We start from the raw sequence: 22,550 nt of genomic DNA, 5'->3' as shown, positions 1-22,550 counted from the left end.
AAACAACAAGTGTTTCTTTTTTGTTTCTTTTTTTTTAAAGCAGAGTTACCATAAAATACGTGTACATCGTTTAGTTCTGATTATTTGGTAGTTTTTAAAAAGCTGCTATAAGGATAAGCAGTTACGTCATTAAATGTAATGCTAGGCTTCAGGTTCATAATGCAAACAGGAGCATGATTTATAACGAGAAGATTTGAGTTACCAAAACTGTTCCATATTACTTTTCAGTATGTACATTAGTGTGCATATGTTTTACTGCCTGAGACCTTTGGTAGAGAACAAGCTAAAACCTGACCTGAACCACAAAGCCTTTTTTTTTTCTTTGGAAATCACTTAATCTCATTCAGTCCACCTCCTTTTCCTATGAGATGACCCAAACAACATAAGTGACTGATCTCATTATAAATAGCTACTGTATCATTGTGCTCCCATTACCAGATAGCTCAAGGAAAAATGTTTTATACATGTGCACAAACAGCACATTGCAGTGAATCTAGAGTAGTATATATTTGGCACTTCTTACCCGTCCGTTACATTTGTATGATGGTCTCAGCATCTTGTCATTTTCTGAGCTTGTACAATGCTAGCTGCCAGCTTCTTTTGAATAACTTCTTCCTCATTCCAAAGAAATGACATGCTGCTGGTCCCTCTTTTTTAAAAGGAGCCAGCAACTAGGATTCTACAGGTCAGGATAATGGCAGGTCGATTTTGCAAAAAATATAATACATGTGGCATATACATTATCTTGGCAAAAGCTCTCCTTATTTTAAATGAATGAGGCAGTCTGCATTTATTCATTATCTTTTTTTCCATTTACACACTTGATGCCAGTATTAAATTCAGTATCAGCTAACTTGTTCAATCCCCACACAATGCTTTCCATATCTGATCACACCAGCACAGTGCATAATAACCTTACTGAACACTTCTACTTTATTACCATGATTATTAATATGCAGTTTTGTGGTGATTTATAGGACCTACAATAGAGTGGCGCTGTTTAATTCGATGGTTGTATTTAGCTTTAGAGGCACACATGTGGTCAAGATGGTGCTGTAAATATGAATTAGAGGTTGCTTCAGCATGTTGCGTTTTTCAATCTGTAAATCACTGTAAAATCAAATGTCCTTTAACCCTTTGCTTAGTTGTCTTCTGCATTCTTGCCGTGTATAGTAAGCCTTACAACCTGTCACAACTGTGCAATATGGAAATGATTTAACCACAGTGTGGTCAACAAAACTACGTCTTATGACATTTACACTATAGACATGTTGACCAATTAGGCTATGTCATGTGAATCACACGGTATGCTTGTATAATCAACATCAGAAACCAGCCCTTTGAAATGACATCCCTATCAATGACATCACTTTTAGCTCCCTCAGTGTGTATTTTTTCGACAGCTATTGGTCCAGATGTCACATTTATTTTGCTGTTCATTTTCAGCATGCAATTTTACGTGTTAAAATGAAAATGTACGAAAATAAAGTGTGGATATGCTGGGCATAGTTATAGTTACTGTAACCATAATCATTCGAGTTTGAGTAACAATGAACAGTGGCTGGGTAGAGAAATACCATGCTTTACAATGTCACCACTTTCAATGAACCACAGGTTATTTATGGTACAAACCTGTACAATATTGAATAACTCGACAAATAGTTTTTAAATACATGATCTTTCTAGACGAAATACGTTGTTATTGTTAGGAATCAGGTATGGTTGATGAAAGCATTATTTTCCCTTATCTTCATTTCGTTTCTATTGTCTAACACAATTTCTAAATGTCCTTTCAGAGAAATCTCATTAATAATGTTTGTCCTTTTCCAATACAGCTCCATTACAAAACATATTACAACATGCCTTTACCGCTACAGAGCACATAAATTTTTCAAAATCCAATTTGGCTGAAATTTTTGACTTTAGTCATTTTTAATTTTAATCATATCTGTCAGGAAATGGTTCCGTTATCAATTGAATGTGCAGCATGCCTGTGTATAAAAGATACATACAGTACAGTACATTTATGTAATGCTGGCTCAATAATATGAAGTTCTACCAGACTCTGTTTTATTTTTTTTATAAATTATAACAAAAAGGAATCTTCAATTCTGCCACCCATCTTACAGCCAATACCTTAAATTATGAAGTTCCAAGAGTAGAGCAAATAGTGAATTAGTGCTTCAGTATTCTAGCTTCAGAAACTATTGCTGCTTTACAAGTTGTGTCTTTAAACACTGAAACACGTGTTTTAGAGGAGAAACCCTGTGGCTAAAGGCATGGTTTTTTTTTTTGTTTGTTTGTTTTTACAAATTGTGAGCATTTAATGGGTGAAAGGTAAAAATAAAGAAGCATACCAGAGGATCTGACAAAGTTAAAAGTTACAGCAGAAAATGATGCAGAGCCATTCATATCAAACATTATCTGCAAGTGAATGAAAATTAAAGGTGGCTCTGAGCAAGATGGCCATGGGCCCTATTGTTGCCAAAATGTGTTTTGGGCTCCACTGTGTAAAACAGGAAGATACAGTATATTAGAAAATAGGAATTGGACAACAATGTTAAAATTAAACAAGAGTGTGATTTATAATGTTGTCACGATTTTCTCACGATGAACTCTCTGACTACAGCAATTAAGCATTTAGCAGTTCTCTCAATAAATACTCACTTTACATGGTAATTAAAATCAATTGATTTTGGGATTTGGGTAAATTGAAAAACTTGACCTGTCTTAAAATGTACCTTGATTATGGAGCCAGGTGGTACTATTAAAACACTACACCTATTGAAAATAATAATAATAATAATAATAATAATAATAATAATATAACAACTATGTTAAAGTTACTTCCTACTTATCATATTATAACTAAATCACTATAAGGATATACAGTTCCTTTTATCAAACAATACTTTCAGGGAGCTTGCTCTATTTTACTCTTATTAATTCTGCTATATCAGTAAATGTTTTTGAAGCTGTAAAGAATAGGACACTGAGAAGATCCTATTTGTCTCCCTCTCTCTCTCTCTCTCTCTCTCTCTCTCTCTCTCTCTCTCTGTCTGTCTCTTTGTTCTGTAGCTCATCAACTGGTCCCAGCTGGCAAAAAAGAAATCCTCACAACCATACAATAAAATCTACAGTAGTTGTTCCTACCAGAAGTCCAGTTGAAAGCAGCAAATCTAGGATACGATGGAACTTAAATGGACTCCTATCTATGAGGTTCACATTAAGGACTTTCTGTATAGCACCATTTTAATAAGAGCCTCCATAAAAAAAAATGCAATACAAAAATTCAGTAGCAGATGCTATGTACAGTATGTATTTTTGATTTTAGTTGACACATCTATACAATAATAAAAAGCAATATACAGTCTTTCGGGTCATAAATTTGTCAGAATATTGAATTCTACATAGATGTCGCTAGATCCTTTTTTTTCTACAAGTCAGCAGTGTTTTTTTTTTTTTAGCATTCATGGTTTTCATTACCTCGCCAATTCCAGCATTGAACAGTTTTTCAATAACTAAATAGTAGAAACAAATAGAAATCTAGACACAGTAGGTATTACTTCCATTAGGCTGATGCAAGGACTGTAAACAATTGTACTAGAACAATGTAACGCCATGTACTACTTTTTGAAGGTAAAACTCCTGAAAAAAGTATGGTTTATTAATGCTGTCTCGGTATAATTATAAACGGTGGGGGGAATAGTTTTCATCAAAGAAAATGTAGCTTTATACTAACAGTGTTCCATCTAAGATCTTGTAATTCAGCATCTTAAAAGATACAGGAGAATAACAAAGGGATATAAACGCATTCTAACATTCTAACAAAGTCCATAAAAGCACAGTTAGAAGATAACGCTGCACAATGAACCCTAAAAACATTTCTTCTTTAGGATTTTAGTTTTTCTTCTCCTGAAAAATTGGCACATAAAAATACTGAGTAGATTTTAAATATGTATTAATTAATGCTGTTTAGTTCTTAAGAATTTTACACTGATTTACAGTTTTTTTTTCTTGATTGTATTTACCCGGTTTCTGTTTTTCAAATCTGAAATGTCGAAATCGAGACTACTATTACAATTGTTTATTACGTTGTAGGATGAAGCCCTTCTAAGCACGACTGAATCTAAGTGTCAATAGTACATTATTTATTGCCAGCAGCGGGATGTACTCTTATTCAGTATCAAGTCATTTAAGTGACACTGAAGTAGGATGTAGTTCACTAATACTTACCAGTATGCACATCCCAGTATGTAGTTCTGGGAGTTGTGCTGTATTTGTAACCAACGGATCATTCAAAGGTCCTCCTCGGGTACCTGGTGTCTGTATTCATAAAGCATTAACATTTCCCCAATGAGACATCAATGTATTTAGCAGCAGATTGCTGTTTTAAAGCAGACTCCTACTGTATCATTGGCTGTATCATTTCCTAAAAGAATGAACATTTTCCAGTGTATGTTTTCATTTAAATAGTATATTCAATAAATTTCATATCCCATGTGAATTATCAGCGTACCCTATGGACTGTGTTATGCTATAATCATTGTATTGTCCATCGGGGCATTACAGCACTGCTATATCTATAAATGATCTATCCTTTTTATTGAATTCAGGGCTATGTTTCCCCAGATGCTCTTCTATATTTTATAAAGAACCTCTTTCTTTTTGTTCACATTTCCTTACTCTATAACTCTACAAGTTGTGAGGGCTTTATGCAAGTGGGTAACCACAAAGTTTTTCAAGTTATCAGTGTATTCACTTGATACAAGCTCAGTTCACTTTTTTGTAAATGAATACCCACGTGGCCTTAAATGGTTTGCTCCTTAATAAAAGGGTTGTTGTGTTTTCGGGAACGCACAGAAAGGTTTCCCTCGAGTGACTCAAAATCTACCTGTAATCTATAAACGAAGATTGTGCATAACAAAGTAAACGGGTGCCATTTCATAATCATGTATTTAATAATGACTGACGTGAATGGTTACACAGCAGTTAGTAGTTGTACAGCTTTTCCTGCGACTTGCACAGGTTTAAGAGTGAATTTAAAATCCATTTCACTGCAAAAAATGGTCTTTGACAATCAGTCTTGGATAAGATTAAATTCAAATGAGTCACATTTATTGTAATTTTCTGATGCAGTTCGTGGTATGTATACATTCAGAAAGTACCTTCAAAAATTGATGGAAAATGTGCAATGATGTAATAACAAATGTTTGTTATCAGTTTACCAAGCCACAACTACTGTAGCTGATATAGTAAATTAAACATGTAATAGGGACTTGGAATATAACAGGGTAAACCTAAAGTATTATTCTTTTGAATAAGAACATTTTAAATGCCATTGTTATTTTTTAACTACAGATCAGCAGCTTCCTGTGTTTCATGTAGGAAACAAAGTTTAGTTCCAATATATAAACAAATTGCTGAAACATAAAAATAACTGTCAGATGTCCTGATGTACTTTACTGAACATAGCAGAAGAGACGTCTTTAAAATGTATAAGCTGCTTTGCACTGGTTGACCTTGCATTCTCATTGCAGTGCCAGGATTCTATCAACTTGAGTTCTGCATGTATGAATTTGAGATGTACACAGAAATCAATGGGGGTGGGGGAGCTCTTAATTTAATGATTGAGCAGCATTCTTTGTTCCCGGGGTGAATATGAAATGTCCAAGATTTCAGGTAGATATCTAAAATATGGTCCCTTGGGGCTCTGCACCAGCATTTGTTTTCATTATGCTACTGTTTCGTTTTCTCTAAGGAGTCTTTTCTGGTCAGCTGAAGAACACACAGTAGGAATAGATCATGTTTTTTGGAATCGTTCATACCTTTCGTACTTTGATCTTAAAACATTTAATTGCAAACAGAGCAGGCATGAGGAAAATGCATTCCCATGTGGGTCTAGAAAGGATATTATTTTGCACTTGGCATATGGGAGCAGCAGCAGGTGCAATGAACAACCTATTTTTCTTCAGCAAACAACCTTTGGCTATCCCATGGCTAGAACTTTTTGACTGATTACCAATAGTTATGGTTAATGGTGTATGTTTGCATTGTAAATTTTCCTTCATAACAGTCTAAGCTTGGGGGAGGGAGTACAAGATGGCCTGAAACTTCAGCAGCTACCTAGAGTGTTTATTAAAGCATGTTGCTTTTCCCATTGAATGTGTCTGCTGCTAACAGCTGGCAAAGTCAGAGGATGCACACCACATAATTAATGAAGCTGTGGGCTATACATACTCATTTAAAAAGAAGTACTCTCCACAGTATGCACAGAAAAATGCAGCAGCTCAGTGTTGATACATTTTCATTTCCATATTCTCACACATACAATGTTACATACAATAATTCAAATTAATTACAATTAAATAATTCATGAATGCATGTTCTTTTTGAAAAGGAAACTTGGAACTGCAGGCCCACAAGCTTCGTAGTGTTAACAACTGTTTTTTTTTTTGTTTTTTTTTTAAGGGTTAGAATTATCGTATATAAAACCTGCTTTTAATAAAATAAAAACATTTTGAAAAAAATGAGCCTATGCAAAACTTCTCCTTGGGAGTCAGGGTGTTGTTATTTTGACTGTGTATTATGCACTGTGACGCAAACACAGTTAAGCACAGCCTTAGCAGTGCATACCTGGCAGTTTGTTTTTTTGTGCTGTTCTCAGGATACCTCTAAACAGTTTTTTTTTTAATGTACTTCGTTCTCTGCTGTAATCATAAAAGATACCAATATGATCCAAGTACTCGTTCTACAGTTGGTTGTCTACATAGACCATAAAAGCGATAACAGATGGTCAACTATATATCATAATTTGTATTGATTTCTATATAGAGAAATTAAGTCACACTTTCATGAATGTAGTGTCATAGACAAGTCAAAAGTAAGCAATTAAGAGCTAATCATTTTACATGGGGGGGGGGGGGGGGGGGGATTACATCTGCAGTCACACCACATGCTAGGATACATTACTGAGTATTTTATGTTTACCCATAAATCCACAACAGCTGGTAACACCAGTACATGGAGTTAACATCTCCATATCATCTAGCTTTTATCTGTGAGTTGTTTATGCAGTAATTTTCTATTGGGACGCATTAGTCTTGGAATAAATGTCATAATACGCATTTAGAAGTGTTGCCATAGCACCTAAGTGACACAACTTAAATTGTCTAGGATAGAATAGGCCTTGTACAATATGTTTCTGCAGAGAATACAACACAAAGAAAGCACTGAATAACTGAGGAAGGGATGACCGGTTTTTTTCATTCTACTCCCACCTTCCCATTTCCCACAACAAATAGTAATGTCCAATTTAAAATTAGAGCTGAAATGGCAAGGTGCTGTTGTACGCTTCTGGGATGAATCTGTTTCTTTACAATGTCAGTATGACACTGTATTCTTTTATTTTTCTTTATTAAGATGGTCACTTTTTTTAAGCCGTCTTATAACAAATGTAATCTTCCACGAAAAAATAAAAACAAATGACTTTGTTCATGCACTTCCATGGGTTTCTTCTTATCCCAAAAATGGTACAAACTGAAAAGATTATTGTTAACAAACAGCAGTCTGACCGACTTAAATAACTAAAACCCAGTTTGTGCAATAAGTAGATAATCCAGATCTTGAAAAGGCTCCCAGGCAGGATTTATCTATTGAAAACGGTTTAGTACTAAAAATCCAGCAGAACAACCTCTTTGAAACTTATAATATGAAACTTATAATATGCAATCACATTGGCAAAAGCAATGTGATTGCATATTATTATTATTATTATTATTATTATTATTATTATTATTATTATTATTATTATTATTATTATTATTATTATTATTCATCATAGTAGTATTTTGATTAATCAAATTTTCAAATAATAATAATGCTGTGTATCCCTTTTCAGACATAACAAATCTGGTTCAATACTACCATTATGTACACTGCGCATTACCCTAAAATGACATGCAGTACAGCACATTTTTCCTTAACCTGACCATTGAAATTAAGGTTTTATGGTACCATGATCGGTGCATTCACATGACAGGGAGACAGACATATAATAAACCCTGAATGTCATAGCCCCCCGACATTACAAGTGCAGAAAATCACTCGAGGTCTATAAAACTGCTTCTCCCAGTGCCTGCTCTAGTGATGCTTTAATCGAGGCCAGGATGAAAAATGATAATGTCTAAGCATGTCTAAATTTATGCTACAAAGAGTCATAATACATTTCTGCAGTAAAAGAGATAGGGAATTGAATTTGGCAAGTAAAAGCGTGACACATAACAATGGAAATCATTGAAATCAGATGCAATGAATAATGAGACAACATTTAAAAGACATTTTAGACCTTTAATTGTATATGATGCATGTTGTTGTCAGCATATAAGTAACCCTGGCATACTGTAGTAACCAAATCATCTCACTGCAATGCTAACGTGTATATGTATATCATGTTTTAATTATTACAGGTTTAGTAGAAGGAAATTGTAACAGCAAGCTACAGTTAGCCATCAGACAGTCACTCAGAAATACAGTATTTGTATTCATTGGCTCACATAAACTGCTCAACTGGTGCAACGGTAATGATTTGCAAATCTTCTTGATTTTGTATCACCACCCAAACATAAATACATGTTCTCTATTATTCTCTAGTGCTGTTAATGCTAAGATCGCCTTATACCATGCTATTAACTACTCCAGCAAAATACTCTATTTCAACCACTGGGTTTACTTCTGAAGAGACTTCTAAGAGATGGCATTCTGAAGATTTTCCATTAACTAATTCACAGTTGCAGAGGGGGGCAGAAATTAAAGTTACACACACCTAGTGGTCATCTCTAAAACTAATCCAACATCTGAAATGCAGAAATCTTTATGTGCACACTATTTGGCTAATTTACATACCATAGTGTGCACACTGCATGTATTGTGAGTGATAATTTAATGTGTATGATAATGTCCAAGACTTACCTGTGACCACCGTGATATAAAAAGCCCCAGCAGTCCAGACGTATCTTTTGGTCAGTGGCTTATTGTGAAGGTGGAGGTGGCTTACATTGACCGAAAATGAGTCATCAACAGACGCAGCCCTCCGCAGGGGACAAGCAGAAGCAACTCAAACTAAAACTGCACACAGAGGAGTTTGAAATTATAGTGGAGTAGGTTGTTTTAAATTATAATACCTTGTTTGATCCAGGGTTTTATTTAACCACTTTATTATTTGTACCAATACAATCTAAGAAATGATAACATCCATTCACATGTATTTACACTTAATATAACCTGTTATTTTCAGGTAATTTTCACTGCTCTATATGAAAACTTTAATGCAAGTAATGCCTCCACGATGCCAGATAGATTTCAGCCCAGACAAATAGGTTTAAATAGTGTGTGGTTAAAGCCTGGTTTCCAAACTAACTAATTATCGCTCACTTTAAGGTGCAGACTACAATTATCACCCTTTAGTAAATATGGTGTGAATGAAGCTCATCTCATTATTCAGAGTGCCTCGTTTAAATATATTATCATGCATTACCATACAAATCACATATTCATTCTGATTACCATAGTGTGGCACAATAAAATCAGTGTGCGCCATAATATGCCCACTATTTCGCACTATAATGAATACAATTGCAATAGTAAATATGGAAATCATGAACATGCACACTAATCGCAATTATGGTGCACCATAATGTTTAGTGTCCTTTCGTAAATGAGGCCCTAAAACTGGTAATTAATGATGCAAGCGGAAACAGCCATAGATAATTATACAAACAAGAGAATATGTGAAGTACTAACCTGTAGCTATAGATTCTGACTCATTTTTATGATATGCTGTACTTTTAAATGAAACCCACATATAGTACAAAATAGAATTGTCAAAAGCCCCCTATTGAAGAAGTTCTAATAATGAATGACTTACTGCATGCATTATCACTTTCATTAGCATCCATAATTGCTTGGAAGCATTTCTATGTTATTTATGGTTTATGTTTTTTTTTTTTGTTTTGTTTTTTTCCCGGGGACTATAAAATCAATAATTAACCGCAATGGAGAGTGTACAAAAATGAAGCATGAACTACAGATAATGCATTGACTGATCACAGCAGCTAGCATCATTTTCCTCATTAAACCACAGGCAGCTTTATGTGAAAGGCAGTGTGAAATGGAAAAAATAATCACTATACAATCTCTTCTGATTAAACAAGAACAGAATAAAGTCACAGGCCCATTCTCAGCTTGCTATTAATAGCACTACAATATATGGTGACAGTTGGTTTATGCAAGGCCTTGTATATTTCCTTATTAGAAAACAATTCAGTACCATCAGCCAATCAACTACCAGCTCTGGCGAGCTTCTGTCAGACAGTAGATGCTGGCTGGAACATCACATTATCAACTGTTAATCAGATACATGGCACTGTCAAGATAAACAATAAGCAGCTCTGACAAGTACAAAGTTATTTGTTTAATAAAGTTTCTTTTTATTTTTTCTTTCTCTAATTATGTATGTGACCATTAATGAACATTTTCAGGTTAGGGCTAGGTCTATTTTCCTATAACTTTACTCAGGTGAAGGGTACCCGACAAATCATTACAAGCTCAAGGTGTAAATCTTTTTGAACAGCCTTTGGCTCGGGACGCATAACTCCTGTTGCGGTCAACTACCACATAGTAGAGCCTTCATTGCCAGTAAAAAGGCAGCCGTCACTCACAGCAGGTCATTTTTGGGCCCCGCAAAGGAAACATAAAAGCTGGATGTGTGAAGAAAGATACCCTGCAAACTGAAGGGGGGGACGGAGCCTCAATCCTGCATTGCCATGGATTTCCTTTTGTCTGTGATGTCTGACTCGCCCAACATCCATTGACTTCAGATATTTCAATCTCAGGGGTGACTTGGATTTCTACAGATTCTTACAGTTGTCTAGAATAAGAAGAAAAGAAAGGCTAGGCTGCATGTTTTATTAACTTTGATCACACTTGGAAAGGAGTGAGTAACATAGTATCCACAATTATTATTCAAATCCATTTGAAATTACAGTATGAAAAATGACTGGTAGATCAATTTAAAGTCCACAAATTAGCTTGTTACTGCAACTACAGCAGTCAGTGATATTATAACAGAATTGAAATAGTATTTTATAATTGCTTTTTTTTTTGAACTGCAATGCATATTGACGCTGTTATAGCATTGAAAACTCTTGCTGCATTACAATTCGACTGCAGTTAGATAGTTTGAAAGTGTCATAGTTGAGCATGTCTTTTACCCATCATCAGTACAACAGTATTTACAGCTAATGGGATATTATCTGTTACAATACATTTTTTTAAATTCTAGAATCCCAATAAAAAGATTAAAGAATATCCCTAAACAAGAGTAACACACAGTAGTCTCTGCATATAGGAACATCTCCTAAGAGAACACTTTGTCTAAGAGAACAACCTTGTGCTGAAACTGATTTTTCCCATTGTAAATGTTCCGCCTAAAGGAACAGGAACTTTGCTTAAAAGAACACCTTTTTGGCACCGATAGCGATTAGTTCACAACTAATACAGTACTGTTTTGTAACTGCTGCATTTTTTCACGTGTGTAAGGGTGCTGCGTTAATTTAGTTTGACAGTTAGTTTACTAACGTTGGTTTGTCTGTTACTTTATTATTATAGTTTATTAACATACACTAGCCTATTGCTTTTCTCTTACGTATTCTGTTCATTTCACATGTTGATGCATATGCGTCATGACAAGTAATACATATTTATTTATTGATTCATATTGTGTCTGTTGTCAACTCTATCTTAGAGAACACTTTGGTTGCTTCCTGAAGGGTGTTCTCTTAGCTGGAGACTACTTTTAATCTAAATATGTGTTCCTTTTCATGCATTGCTGTCTGTTTTCTTTAATATTTTATAATGCAGATCTTCTTGAGTCAAACATAATAACTATAGGAGATGAAAAAAACCTTCTCACAAACCATTGTAAAAGTCACCATGATTTCAATACCTCACCACAGGAACAACATATTCTGGCACACTAATTTACAGTACAGTATTGAACATTTTTTATAAAGTATGTTTAGAATTCACAACCACAGCCAACCATGCTCACCCTTAAAACCGATTTCCATCTGTGCGTGTGTGGCTGCCTTGTTTCTCATTTCTAAAATAGCATAGAAATTAGGATTCTGAATAGCCGCATGGAAAAGGCACATGTTCATTTTGGAGCCATGATAAGAAAAGGGTTTTTTCATTCACTCAGGGTAGAGAGAGCGCTTGGTCCCCTCAGGAGCAATGAGGTAAAATCCGACCCTGAGGTGGTCATCATAGCTGCTCATCTCTCTGCTGGAACAGAGCAGGCTTGGCAGGCTCCAGCTGTAGAGGGGCCTGCAGCTGTAGCTACATGTCTCTTTCGATAGCAGTTGCCGAAGAACTGGAATGTCTCCAAGAAAGGATTAGGGCCATTAAAGGGAAGGGGGGGGGGGGGGCAGAAAAGGTCTAAATAAAAATAATACGCCTACAAAAAAGCGCTTACATAAGGCTATTAAACTGTCATTTGCTTTAGTTTTATCATACATGCAAGCAGATAACCTTTGTCTTAAGTCTGATGAAATGTCATTTCTTATGAGCCTCCACTAAGCTGCTGCCTCTGCGCATTGAGTTTAATGCAATTGCAAGATGTTCAAGAGGGGCCTGGCTCCATTAGGAAAGCATAAAAAAGTTATTGCCAAATTCAGGGCAGTTTTACAGTATTTTAAATATATGTTCATGAATAAATAGCTGGAAGATTATGCTGCAAGTAGATTTTAACTCAAAATAATTGTGTTTAAACTGCAGTCAGTCCTCTCAGGGATGCCTGTGGAAAGAGTAAATCTCTTGGGTCTGTATATCCTGGTTCTCTTTTATTAGAGGACTTGTTTTTAATTATCTCTATTAATATCACCACTTCCTATGACTATAGCGTCAATGATTCAATTACAGTGATTCTGACCTGTTTTAATTTTAATGCTACAGCTAATGATTTAGGCAATATGATATTTTGATTAACCTTACATCTGTGCAATCATCTTCCCCAAAGGTTTTGCTTTCCCATTTCCTGCAGCTTCAATGCAGTATTGCTCGCAGATTATTATTTTTTTTTTTGTGTCAGTATAAGTCATTATCACATTTGTTTGTTGACTGGGTCAGTCTTCATTAGTCACTGTGAATTGTGGAGTTAGATAAAGGGCATCCCTCTCCACTGGATGAAAATGTCCGTGACCTGAGATGTCACTGCATGCTCAACAAACTGACCTTACCCCTATGAGAGTGCTGACAAAATATTTTGCAAACAGACCATGACATTATAAAACATACCAGGTGACAACTGCACTGGTTTATATGTTGTGTGTAATGTTCAACAACAGAAATCAAAATTCAGTTTAAAAGGGCTAAAATGTCAAAGGCACCTGGAAGAACATCTAATCACTGCACAATAAAATGTTAAAGTTTAAAAACACAGGCACTGAAAAAATGTACACTAACTACTGCCTAGTTACGCTTTAAAATAATTGAAGTGTGTCCTGAAACTACAAAAGGAAGGCATATTGGAAAGTGAAATATCTACTGTATATCCATTATGCTTTTGGAATGTAGTGAGGTTGTCCTGTGTCACATAATACCAATGCAAGACAATAGTCTATATAGCACAATGGAAAGTCATGGGCAGTTAAAGTGTCTCCTTTAAAACTGCCTCAATATAACAAATGCCTCAGCTGCTGTAAAAGTCCAATGTTATGCCATGCCACAATGAAGACATTAAACTTCTGAAAGTTGTGATCTTTTCAAATAGTGACCAAAAAGTCACAGTTATCTAGCCTTAAAGTCAACCAAAAAGTCAGAGTAAAGCAACTATGCCAGCTCCTCCAAGGGCAACATGACTCTGAAGCCACAGGACCGCAATGCATGGGACAGAAGCAGCGTGGTAAATGCAGAGCGGTCACTGCAGCTCCACCAGTCTGCTCACTAGTCAAGGTCTGCTGACCCCCAGCCACAGGAATAGGTGAGAGGTGGCTTGGGGCAGGTGCGTGCCAAAGACCCAACAGTGCTGCGTTCTGCCACCTCTCCTGGGGAAAGCAGTAATATATATATGTGTAAGCTCTGAGCGTGATCTTACTTCTCTCTCTGGACACGCTTCTCCGCTGTCCTCATTTGTGCAGTCTATAACAATGAATTATTCTCTGCCACTGTTTAGTTATGCAGCCTTTTGTAGCCCCTAGATGGAAATCTTAGGAACAAAGGGAATGTGGTGGTTGAAGGTTAAATGTCAGTTATCGTGGGATGAAGTACTTGTAAAAGGGTCTTTTATTCTTGTGATAAAAAACTTTTAATTAAGAATGTGTCAAAGATTAAATCATTCTTACCTTACGAGACACACACTGTAAAGAACGCTGGATGAATACTGTGATTTTCTTCATATAATATGCAACATTTTACAACAGGTTGTATGTTGTATATAAGGTGTGTATACTTGGTAAATAGTGTTCTTTGTGGATTATTGTTTGGGTAAAATATTACTTTATACAAGAAATGTAATCAAGGCAAGTCAGTTATGCACATTATACATATGGTGTTTCGTGTTATATTCCGAAAATTATTATATTCACAATCAAGGAACTCCTTTCACAAACTTAGTAACCTATTGTAAAGATCATTTTCAGTTTACCACTTTGTTATTTTCAAAACTACATTGATTTTTCTTACACTTTGTTATTTTATACTATCATTCTAACATGTAATTTTTAAATCTAAATAGCGGGGGGAATTATTTTTAAAAAGGTATACATGCCCTTACTTGTACGCTTTCCTGCTGATTAACCAGTTATGAGGAAAAATAAGCAGGTACTAGAATTACAATATATGAATGACAGCTGTATGTGAAAGAAATACATTATTTTTTATAATTTTTTTGATCTTACAAATCAGTAAGGTTGAACTCTATGCATATAGAATCTCAAACTCCATCTCTAGGAATATAATTGCTGTCTTAGGAATAGTGGGTAGAGATGTCAGAAAGATCCAATTTACTCTGGGAGTTTACAGAAATGACACAAGTGCTCCCACAAGCATAATTAAATTCCATATCTGAATACCAGGCCTATGTTTAATATAACTAAATAGATACACCAAATTTCCTCAGATTACATTAACCTTAACAGAGTCGTATGTCCTGATCCCTTTTTAACTGTATCAAAGGAAAACTTCACTGCGATATTCTGTTTAAGATAAGATAAAGGAAAAAATTAAATGTTTGCAAACCAGTGCAATATGACCAATGTAAAGGTGTCTTAAAGGCAAAGATGATACGGCTTACAAAATGAATCATTTACTTAATAATAGTACTACTACAAATATGCTGCCACTGAATTGCATTTTTTTTGTAAGTTTCTCAAAAAAAGAAAAAGCATCCATCAGAGTCAAAGCATCTTGTTAACAGCAGCAATTAACTTAAATAATGCAGCACCCTGCTATTGTCAGCAAGGACAATCTCACAGGTGTTCAAGTTGAGACTAATTTGAGACTAACTGAACACGCAAGGCTGTTAACAATATAAAGCTGTGATCTGTGTGTTTTAAATGAAGGGTTTGTAGAATTTTTACACACGTTTCTGATCGTTCCTGTGTCTGGAAGTTTGATTTGTATCATCTTGCATTTTTCAGTCACTCTTAACAAGTCTCAGCATCAACAAATGGTTGTTCAGTAACAATACTGTGCTTTCTAAGGCACTGTCTGGCTCTGTTAGGCAGAAAGGCAGTATGCGTGTGAATATTCACTATGCAAAGTTACTGGAAAGGTGTGACGTGATGCAATTTCTATAGCACCATTACTGTAAATCAATTAAACAAAATGTAATTGTGTAATAAATGCATCTAGGCACACGTTTTTTTATAAGTTCCATTTTGAGTGAATCAGTTAATTTTATAGTGCATTACTACAGATTTGCACATTTGCAATAATGAAAAGGCTATGACTGATAATTCGTAGGATATATAGAAAGAGATCAGGTGTGAAATCAACTAATATAGTACAATACTTAGTCAAACAATCTTTTTAGACTCTACTGAACGTGGTTTTATGATCAGATGATATACATATAAAGGGTGCTTATAGCTTTACCAAAAGATTATTTTAAAGTAGAATAGGGGAATTTCATCTCAGGGATGGGAAAGACTGTGGCAGAGTACTCGGAAAAACACTGCCCTTCCCATAGAAAGGGAGCCTGCTATATTTAGACCGGAAAACAAAGGCAGGCAAAACCATGGAACCAGGGTAAATATCTTTGTCACATGTAAAAAAAAAATGATATGAAAAAACACTGCATTACTAGACAGAGGAAATGCATTTTACATTACGTTGTGGGCTGAGATGTCAGTAGATAAAACAATAAGGAAAACTTTAATTCAGTAGACAAGTGAACTGAAATGAACAGAAAGCCCAGAGAATGCAATAATGGAAGTCATGCTGGGAGAGAGAAAAGTGAGGGAACTTCTTTCAGGTGAGGTGAGGTGAGCAGTAACCACTGTTGGCCCTATAGAAGCTGTTTAAAATGGGCCCATGTCTGGGTCAACTGTTCAGCATGTGTGTGAGTACCAATGTACAGTTGCAAAGACAGTGAAAAATAAAGACAAAAAACAGCTTTAAATCCTACAGTATTATGTGTAATAGTCATTAGTAACAACACTGGAAGTTTACTTAACATCAAATACATTTCTTGATGGTGCTTTATTTATCCCGTGCCAAAAATAAACCACTCATCTCTGCTCTTAACTAATACCTGCATTAGTAAATATATCTGTATCTTAAGCAACATAACCAATCATTTAATCATCTAATTGTGTTTACCATCAGCTGAAGAAAGTACTTTATTTATTTATTTATTTTATGAGATAGAAGTTTTCTAACAAACTGCAGCAATGTTTTGAGCCAATTATAGATCTTAATAATAGAATAATTCATACTGTGGTAGTATAACATATTGTAAAACTTTAGAGTTATTTTAAAGTTTTAAAATTCTGATTGTCTAAAATTGTTCTGCCTTTTTTTCAAGCTTTTTGGTGTAATAAAATATGAAATGCAAAAGTTTAAATTATTGCATGAAAGGAAGTGTGATATATATATATATATATATATATATATATATATATATATATATATATATATATACCATATATTGTGAATTTTAGTATTACTCCATTTTTTGGGGGCGGGCCTGGGGAGATGTCCCCTTCCTCCCTGCCCTCTCAGTGGGCCTGGTTACAAATTCTAAAATGGATCAGACAAGAAGCAGGAAAAAACTGGTCCTATCTCCATGACTGTTGTTAAAAAGAAGGAAAAGATTAAAACTATTTCAATGGTATAAAACTAGAAGAAACAACTGAGCTGCAGCTATAAGCTGGTGCATTAGTGTTCTGAGCAATTCTGTTATTGGAAACGGTTGTATTTCTGAAAGGAGAATCCACCCCTTAACCAAATAAATAATTATCAAGCCATATATATATATATATATATATATATATATATATATATATATACACATCCTGTTTCATCCACGCTCCCTTATCTTTTGTTTGTTTGGTCCCCCTCCTCCCCTGTCTCCACCTTGCAGCATGCCTTGTCTATGGTGTCTATTTTTTTGTGGTCTAGGTCTGAGACCATATAGATTTGCAACACATTTTAGAGAACCAACCCCCCACTATGTTCTGTAAAGAAGCTCTAAATATAAGTTATTCTTTTACTTTAAATCAAAACAACTTGAATGCAATAATCTGTTTTAAACATTGCATAGTTTTACTGCAACTATTCAACATGTTTCTCAAGCAAGGCACACTTTTAACTCCCCAGACAGTAACTGACACTTGACAGCTGGAATGATTCCTTATCTAAGACTGGGAAATGAACAATGCCCTCAATAACTGCATGTGTCTTTTATAGTCAATGGCAGTAACGATTTACCAGTTTGTTGTGCCACATCTGCTAGCACATTTAACCGCAAAAATGTCAGATAAAACAGTGGTGCTTTTATGTCCTTAACATTGTTTATTTTACCTCTCGAAGCTTTCTGCCATATTACTTTGCTAAAGTGATGCTGTGATGCTCTTGTGAAATGTTATATTAAAGCAAATCAGCATATGACTGCTTTGTTTTCAATCCTGCACTACTCAACACAATCAGACTGATGGTCTCTTCACACGGAGTGTATTTTTCCATACTGCAGATCATCTCTCATATCCACTTTAACAGCAATACAAAGCCAAGTAGTATGAGTATTAGAAGCTTCTTGCACATAACCATGCAGTCCTAAGTGGATTGGCATTTGACAGCAATTCCATTTTAGCCTCTTAAGGTATACGGTGTATGATCATGGTTTTTGTTTTGCAGTAATGAATTGGTGTTGCCCCCTGTCATTTGTATTGCTTTTCTGTTTATATTCTGTAGATACTGTATTTGCTCACTCAGCTATGGGCTGCATTCCAGAAGGTTTTCACATGTTAACCAACAAGTTTGCAGAAATATGATCTGCTCCACAGAAACATACTGTTCTTTCTATGATAACAAAATCTGCCACTGGATTTCTCTATAGTATTGTACATAGTGTCACATACAATGTCATTAGAACATTGGATGTGGGTGTGGGTGTTCACAGACACAGTTCAGTAACAAAATATTGTTCTCCTGACTAAAAGCATCTCAAACATTCCATGTGGCAAATCAAATTGCATGAATATGAAAATAAGAATTATTACATTATTTATATATATCCTCCGACCTACCTTTTGTCAAGCTGTCATATCCTAAATTCACAGATTATGCTTTGGCTGTAATAATCTAAGCCTTAGAGCCAAAAGAGGAGTTGAGACTTTTAGATATCAATGCTACATGTACCACACATGCCATATATTTGTACCTTTCGTCTTCTGACAGAACTGGGATCATTATCAAGGCTTCATATTCCTGGGTTACTGGAATCCCAGCTGTGCCCTTTTCTAGTGAGAATTACTTTTTAGGCAGGGTTTCAAAGATTGTATAGGTAGCACATACTATTAGGACCGGCGCTATTTGTGTTTTGGTTGACCCTGCAGTTGGCCTTTTACTTGTTTGCTTTAACAGTGGAATGGACAATAGTACATCAGACCATGCATTATTTTTCTAAGAGGCATTCGTTTAAGCAGTGTAAGAGAAGACGATTACCTTCCAAGTGGTTTAACTGAAAAACATGTCTCAAGAGCTATTATCTGACACGTTTGTTGGCAAAACACCCATCATATGAGGAGAGGCACCTGCAAAGCTCAGAGTGGCTGTTGGAGAATAGTTAGAGTTTGTCTCTGAGAGTCAAACTAATTATGTTTGAATTGTTAGTTGGTGTCATTGTTTGTACTGTGCTGTGACATCAATCATTTGTATCATAACTGTACTGAATCTTGTCTTCCCAGGTAACATCATTTGGAATCCCAATTCAAACGAGACATACTCTACGTTTTATGTAATAGACTGTTATTGCAATGTAATTACCCCTATATTTCTTTGTGACTAAATTGTAACTGTGTAATTAATCACAGTACATTTAAAATAGTGTTACCAAATGTGATACTTCCATGCTATCACTGGTACTTTTAACTAATTACATTGCAAGTACCTAACATATGGAACGGTACAGGCAATGAAAATTAAAATAACGTTATTCAAATGCAATATCATTGTGTTGTGAATAATATATCAAAAATAACAAAGGCCACATGGTGTAGTAGCATTGGAATTTGATTCTGGCTGAATGCGTTTTGGTCAAAGTTACACCTTAGATTTAGGCACATCAATGTCCAATACCCAAAATGTAAATGTCTGGCATCAAAGATGGTTGTTGACCACCCATGTTCCTATACTGCATGGCATCTTCTTGTAGTTGACAGTGCTGTAGTAATCTCCTTATCAAATAAGCACTGCAAAGTAAATAGAAATTAAGCACTACATAACCTCTCAATTAAGTGGAGGTTTCTTATTGCTAGCAGGTCTTCTCTGAATATTATGTTTCAATGAAATGTTAATACTCATTTGTCACCTATTAATTAGCTGTATATTCTGTGGGGTGCCTCTATCACTACTCAGATGTTAATGATCTCATAATTATGTTGAACATTTCTTTGTACAATAGGGTGAAATCTTACTTAATTGCAAAATAACTATTTTTTTTGTCTTGTTTTGTTTTGCTTTTTTTAATGTTTGTATTGGAACAATGCTAATATCTATTAGCTGACAAAATAATAAACAACACATTTTAATTACTGTGCAAACACTATGATCACAAATCCAGATTATATTACAACATGCACAATTGACACAACGGGATTGTAATTGTAACCCTAATCATGTTATTGCATTTTGGTTTACAAAATGCAGTAAGATTATATTTCCTATTTCCTTTTACAATGTATACCTAAATAAAAAATATATTAAACTATAAGCGCTCATTGTCTTAACGAATCATTATTCAGTGAATGTGGGTTACTGTATTGTAGCCCATATAATTCTCCCTCTCAGTTCAGAAAAAATGAATACTTTATAGTTAACATAAAAAAATACGACAAAACCTCAGCTCCTTATGTAAACGGGGTTATAAGCATTTGTGTAGTCCTGAAAATAACACAAGAGTCACATGCCAAAATATCTACATATAGATTGATATGGGAAAAATACAAACTACTGTCAGTGTTATGGAGTACAGGAGAAAAATCTAGTAAGTTCCTGGAACAACTGGCTTATCAAAATGTGAATCCTTAAATTACCTTTAATAATATCTGAGAATGAGGAGGAAAGACCCTTACGTGAAATGAGTTTAATTTAAATTGGAACTCATAACAAAACTACCACTAAATCAAACCATTCTTAGTCACTACTATCATACAATCCAATTTTAATATAGAATTGTAATATTAACAGGATCATTTATCTCCGTGATGATGTTATACGTAAGTAAGCTAATTCTACATTTCCATCTAATTTAACAGAACCTGTTCACATGAAAAGTAGAGTAATAATTGACTCAGCATTGCACATGGCAATTTTTTAGCAACATAGGAAAACTAATATAAAAACTGAATGCATTATTTATTAGCTTATTACAAGAAACGTTGTTAATGTAGTGGATGTGCTAGATAGAGTCTTGTTTGACGACAATTAAAAGTCTCAGTTAGTTAGTAAATGGGGTGTGACACTTTGGGAAATACCAAGCACAGCCATCTCAATTTTCCTCCCGCAATTCTGGCCAAATTTCCGCCACTTACTAAATCAGGCCCTAAGTATTATGTAAATAAAAGCATATTGCAACTGTTTCTGTGATTGCTACTAGGCATATAATCTGGACCTGTTTGTTGCCAAAATGAAGCATATTTAAATGCTACCACCAAACTATATTTCACCACAAGCATCACTGTTTATATTGTTTGCTTTGCCAAATGCTATGCAACTGAGCCAAACAAAATGATGCAGCTTCTGATAAACACAGTAAAAAATGAAGTGCTGTCAGCAGCAATACCTTTGAAATAAAAAATGCTTCCAGCTTTAATGAAGCCTAGATTGTTATTGAGTTTCACCATACCTTTAACACTGCAGTGGTATTTATGTGACAACAACTTTTATATTATTATAAATTGTCACAACCTTTGAGTGTAACCCCACAAGCCCATTCCTATTTGTTTTATATATGACATTTATAGGGAAGTTAGAAAAATGGTGCCAGAATATGTTACACAGTTCTGTCCAAATCAAATTCTAATTACCTCATTACCAAAAAAAATGAACTGAGCTGAAACCCGAAACAGCAGCCTTTTTGCAAATGTAGAGCAATACTATAGACCTCTTTTGACCTGCAACAGACCAAAAAATGTAAACCAATTTAAAAACCCAACAGTTAAAGCACCACTACTATTTTTGAAGTTGATGCTGAGTAGCATTCATTACAGTTATTATTTATTCATAGCACTGTTATGATGGTGTAGGAAACATTAAAAAAAAAAATTTCTAAAAAAAGAAGACACAGAAGAATCTTAGGAACATGTCTTTAAAGCCTGCTTGTTTGTAGTATTAAAGGGTATGTTTAATGTTAACACATCTTTGATAAAGGTGTTGTGCACTCTTTAATAATGTCCACTAAAATAAAATGTTACTGTTACAACTTTGAGTTGTGCTTCAGATATTACATTGTTTTTGTTTAAATAACTTCCCGACATTCCTAGTGTATATTCAACTTTATATGACTTTTTGTAAGTCCAAAAGCTTATATGTAGTACATGGAAGACTAAAAAAATCTGTCTTTTTACATAAAGAAATATCTTTTAAAGGTCTTAACTACCAAATCTTATAAACCATTAAGTAATGCTTACTGTTTCTGACTGAAAAGCATAAATTGCTGGAAGCTGAATTGTAAGCAGTAGTCTGTTCAGAATACCAATCCGATGGGACCTGACTTCTTGTTCCTCCCAATATAGCATCTAAAAAAAAAATTATTCACATTCCCCAACCAA

At 34.9% G+C, this 22,550-nt stretch overlaps 1 protein-coding gene and 1 long non-coding RNA gene across 8 annotated transcripts in view; one reads left to right on the top strand and one right to left on the bottom strand.

Moving 5' to 3' along the window:
• Nucleotides 1–3,396, top strand: part of LOC131697711 (uncharacterized) — a 32,474-nt gene extending 29,078 nt beyond the window's left edge. The window contains exon 3 of the long non-coding RNA XR_009307459.1: nt 3,079–3,396. This is a non-coding gene — a long non-coding RNA (uncharacterized LOC131697711). The remainder of the gene's footprint in view (nt 1–3,078) is intronic.
• LOC117412025 (chemokine-like protein TAFA-1) overlaps nt 1–22,550 on the bottom strand; it is a 112,346-nt gene that overhangs the window by 76,915 nt on the left and 12,881 nt on the right. The gene's annotated exons all lie outside the window — the stretch shown is intronic.

The sequence above is a fragment of the Acipenser ruthenus genome, chromosome 16 (assembly GCF_902713425.1).
Source record: "Acipenser ruthenus chromosome 16, fAciRut3.2 maternal haplotype, whole genome shotgun sequence".
NCBI classification, from domain to species: Eukaryota; Metazoa; Chordata; class Actinopteri; order Acipenseriformes; family Acipenseridae; genus Acipenser; species Acipenser ruthenus.
The sequence above is the reverse complement of the archived record's forward strand: the minus strand, read 5'-3'. Positions and strand labels throughout refer to the sequence as shown.